At 54.2% G+C, this 5,000-nt stretch overlaps 1 non-coding gene across 1 annotated transcript; it reads left to right on the top strand.

Annotated features, from left to right (window-relative positions):
• Positions 1 to 2,880: 2,880 nt before the first annotated feature.
• On the top strand, positions 2,881 to 4,790 carry LOC124771146. The gene has a single exon (XR_007013332.1). It is a non-coding gene; the product is annotated as a small subunit ribosomal RNA (ribosomal RNA).
• Positions 4,791 to 5,000: the final 210 nt, after the last annotated feature.

Below are 5,000 nucleotides of genomic sequence, written 5' to 3'. Positions count from 1 at the left end.
ATACATGCTGAAAGAGTCTGCCCAAAATGGGAACCACACGTCAGCCAGACACTCTGATCACGCACCACTCTCTGCTTCTAACAGGCGCACATACAATATGTAAGCACCAGCATGGAACAACATCCAGTGCATCTTCTCCGCCACATTACACAATCCACACTATCACAACCAGACCAGGAGGTCCGTGCGGAAAATACAATATCCCAGCCTTTCGACATCCACCATTGCGCAGACCAGGCACCAACACCCACACATGTCCTATACAACGGTGCACCCAACATCACAATAGTACCTCCTGTCACAGCGCACAAACAATGACATGAGTCAAAGACACAGGTCTCACACAAGCATAGAATTGGAGCGCCGCCTCTAATAAGCCAAAGGTGCATCCTGACGTGACAAATCTGATCATGTCACAAGCATTCACTTACTATAATCACTATCAACGAACCTGCCGCCCCCGCCCCCCCCCCCCCTACACCTTTCCGTACAACAACGTGTAACCTAACCTAACCTAACCTAACCTATGTTGTACCTTAACCTAACCTATGTTGTACCTTAACCTAACCTATGTTGTACCTTAACCTAACCTATGTTGTACCTTAACCTAACCTATGTTGTACCTTAACCTAACCTATGTTGTACCTTAACCTAACCTATGTTGTACCTTAACCTAACCCATGTTGTACCTTAACCTAACCCATGTTGTACCTTAACCTAACCCATGTTGTACCTTAACCTAACCCATGTTGTACCTTAACCTAACCCATGTTGTACCTTAACCTAACCCATGTTGTGCCTCAACCTAACCCATGTTGTGCCTCAACCTAACCCATGTTGTGCCTCAACCTAACCCATGTTGTGCCTTAACCTAACCCATGTTGTGCCTCAACCTAACCCATGTTGTGCCTTAACCTAACCCATGTTGTGCCTTAACCTAACCCATGTTGTGCCTTAACCTAACCCATGTTGTGCCTTAACCTAACCCATGTTGTGCCTTAACCTAACCCATGTTGTGCCTTAACCTAACCCATGTTGTGCCTTAACCTAACCCATGTTGTCGCCTTAACGTAACCCACGTTGTCGCCTAAACCTGCTCTGTAATTGTTATACGACTCGTTCAATTACTGTAGTGTTGCCCACCCGCAACCCTCGCAATATAGTTCGCTACTCGCACTGCCCGCACCCCTGTGTATCGCTTCATGTTAAACACCTTGCAAGTCTTGCTCACTTTCCACATGCTCCTGCTGTACACTGTAATGTGGATGGCAGCAGGACGTACATGCCGCCCCTCCCCACGTCCCCACCTTGCCCCCTGCCTTCGCAAGCTGGTTGGTGAGAAGTTTGCATGTTCAATGCCCTTCGCATGCGACGTACTCAGGCTACGTTGTGGTGCGGCCTGTGTCAACTGTCCGCTGATGTCGTACGCGTGAACCACAATCTGTACTGCACATTCGTCCTTATGTACTGAATGATACATCGTGGCACATGTGTGACCGCACAACGACTGCGCCCAAAAACGGCGGACCATACAGTGCAAATATTGTGCACGCAGCTACGTGTCGTCTCCCTATGAGAGCTGGATTGCAGTGTGGTACGCCATAGAGACGTGTGGGAGGAACGGACGCCGTGGATGGCGATCAGCATGAGCTGTCTGTTGATGTATTCGGACCTAGTCGTCTCTCCTCACACACCGTGATGGCATGGTGCACCGCGTTCCATATCTGCGACATGCTACAGAGGCCGGTTGACAGTCGTTCGAGCAATGGACATCGCATACGTACGGGGGCCACCTTCCACGTATTGTCTAGGCGTGCACATTTTGTTGCGTGTATGTGGGCAGACGTAGTGTGGCGTGACACCTGACACAGGCATGCAATAATCGTTGAAGTTGCAAATGGCGATGGACGCCTGCGTTTTCTGGTGAAGTTACGCAAATGAACAAATGGTAACCTGTTGTGGTGCGGTTGTTCTCGCTAGGGGTGAATCGGTGATGGCGACGATAGGTTGAGGTACTAACCGGTTGTTCCAGCGATACCCACCATGCCGACGAAACTGAACGGCATCTGGGTGTGAAGCGATACGCGGCGGTGGCTGGGTGGGACCGTCCCCGGCCGGTGAGGGGGCGCCTCCCGGCGTGCTGGCCGCGCGGTGCGTGGGCGCACGCGCTACAGCCGGCTGGTGGGGGCGGCCAGTGGCAGGCGCGCCGGCCGACGGACGCGGCAGGCGTCGCAGCTGCGCGCCGGCGCACCCTGCGCGCGGCGCCGTGCGGCCAAAGTAGGTCCTCGCGGGCCCGGTGCGAAGCGCGGTGGACATCTTCAGTGTGCTGGTCCGATTGAGGACTGTGTGCGTTGAGGATGCGCCGCCGCCCGGCGCTCGGCGCCGCGACGCCGTCTGCTGCTCGGTCGCCCCAGCGGTTCTCGCTGGTGGTTTGTATCGCAGCTGTGCGGATGTGTTGGCGCGTGCGCTGTGCTGGGAGAGTTCGCTTCGGCACCCAAGTGGGGCTTTTGTCCTTCTGTGGCGCTGGCGTTGGAGCTGCCGGTCACCGTAGGTGGCGCGTGTTGTCTCCCGCCGGCAATGCCACGACAGCACGCTCCCGGGCCTCTGTCGGCAGCGGCAAGCTCAGTTGGGAGCACGGGTGGTCGCACCGAAAGCGTCTACTCGCCTAACTCCGGGCGATTGCGCCTCTCTCGAACCCGACCAAGTACTTGGGACGGCGCTGCGCGCCGCCGGGACCTGAGAGGGTTTCGAGGTGTATTGTGCAGGGGGAGCTCAGCCTCCTCCTGTTTGCAGAATGATTGAGCGGACGCTTGCGTGTTCGCGCGGGCCCCCCGGGACACACTCCCGGGCGGCCGGCTGCTCAGCTCTAGTTGACGCAGCTCCCTGGTTGATCCTGCCAGTAGTCATATGCTTGTCTCAAAGATTAAGCCATGCATGTCTCAGTACAAGCCGCATTAAGGTGAAACCGCGAATGGCTCATTAAATCAGTTATGGTTCCTTAGATCGTACCCACGTTACTTGGATAACTGTGGTAATTCTAGAGCTAATACATGCAAACAGAGTCCCGACCAGAGATGGAAGGGACGCTTTTATTAGATCAAAACCAATCGGTCGGCTCGTCCGGTCCGTTTGCCTTGGTGACTCTGAATAACTTTGGGCTGATCGCACGGTCCTCGTACCGGCGACGCATCTTTCAAATGTCTGCCTTATCAACTGTCGATGGTAGGTTCTGCGCCTACCATGGTTGTAACGGGTAACGGGGAATCAGGGTTCGATTCCGGAGAGGGAGCCTGAGAAACGGCTACCACATCCAAGGAAGGCAGCAGGCGCGCAAATTACCCACTCCCGGCACGGGGAGGTAGTGACGAAAAATAACGATACGGGACTCATCCGAGGCCCCGTAATCGGAATGAGTACACTTTAAATCCTTTAACGAGTATCTATTGGAGGGCAAGTCTGGTGCCAGCAGCCGCGGTAATTCCAGCTCCAATAGCGTATATTAAAGTTGTTGCGGTTAAAAAGCTCGTAGTTGGATTTGTGTCCCACGCTGTTGGTTCACCGCCCGTCGGTGTTTAACTGGCATGTATCGTGGGACGTCCTGCCGGTGGGGCGAGCTGAAGGCGTGCGACCGCCTCGTGCGTGCTCGTGCGTCCCGAGGCGGGACCCCGTTGAAATCCTACCAGGGTGCTCTTTATTGAGTGTCTCGGTGGGCCGGCACGTTTACTTTGAACAAATTAGAGTGCTTAAAGCAGGCAAGCCCGCCTGAATACTGTGTGCATGGAATAATGGAATAGGACCTCGGTTCTATTTTGTTGGTTTTCGGAACCCGAGGTAATGATTAATAGGGACAGGCGGGGGCATTCGTATTGCGACGTTAGAGGTGAAATTCTTGGATCGTCGCAAGACGAACAGAAGCGAAAGCATTTGCCAAGTATGTTTTCATTAATCAAGAACGAAAGTTAGAGGTTCGAAGGCGATCAGATACCGCCCTAGTTTCTAACCATAAACGATGCCAGCCAGCGATCCGCCGCAGTTCCTCCGATGACTCGGCGGGCAGCCTCCGGGAAACCAAAGCTTTTGGGTTCCGGGGGAAGTATGGTTGCAAAGCTGAAACTTAAAGGAATTGACGGAAGGGCACCACCAGGAGTGGAGCCTGCGGCTTAATTTGACTCAACACGGGAAACCTCACCAGGCCGGACACCGGAAGGATTGACAGATTGATAGCTCTTTCTTGATTCGGTGGGTGGTGGTGCATGGCCGTTCTTAGTTGGTGGAGCGATTTGTCTGGTTAATTCCGATAACGAACGAGACTCTAGCCTGCTAACTAGTCGCGTGACATCCTTCGTGCTGTCAGCGATTACTTTTCTTCTTAGAGGGACAGGCGGCTTCTAGCCGCACGAGATTGAGCAATAACAGGTCTGTGATGCCCTTAGATGTTCTGGGCCGCACGCGCGCTACACTGAAGGAATCAGCGTGTCTTCCTAGGCCGAAAGGTCGGGGTAACCCGCTGAACCTCCTTCGTGCTAGGGATTGGGGCTTGCAATTGTTCCCCATGAACGAGGAATTCCCAGTAAGCGCGAGTCATAAGCTCGCGTTGATTACGTCCCTGCCCTTTGTACACACCGCCCGTCGCTACTACCGATTGAATGATTTAGTGAGGTCTTCGGACTGGTACGCGGCATTGACTCTGTCGTTGCCGATGCTACCGGAAAGATGACCAAACTTGATCATTTAGAGGAAGTAAAAGTCGTAACAAGGTTTCCGTAGGTGAACCTGCGGAAGGATCATTACCGACTAGACTGCATGTCTTTCGATGTGCGTGTCGTGTCGCGCAACACGCTACCTGTACGGCTCGCCGTAGCCGTGCGCCGCGTGCGGAACCACGCGTGCCTCTCAAAACTAGCGGCAATGTTGTGTGGTACGAGCGCTGAAGCGCTGGAGCGGCTGGCCTGCGGCACCTGGCGCCTGGCGCCGGTTTTGAATGACTTTCGCCCGAGTGC

This window comes from Schistocerca piceifrons, unplaced genomic scaffold (assembly GCF_021461385.2).
Source record: "Schistocerca piceifrons isolate TAMUIC-IGC-003096 unplaced genomic scaffold, iqSchPice1.1 HiC_scaffold_898, whole genome shotgun sequence".
Lineage (NCBI taxonomy): Eukaryota > Metazoa > Arthropoda > Insecta > Orthoptera > Acrididae > Schistocerca > Schistocerca piceifrons.
The sequence above is the reverse complement of the archived record's forward strand: the minus strand, read 5'-3'. Positions and strand labels throughout refer to the sequence as shown.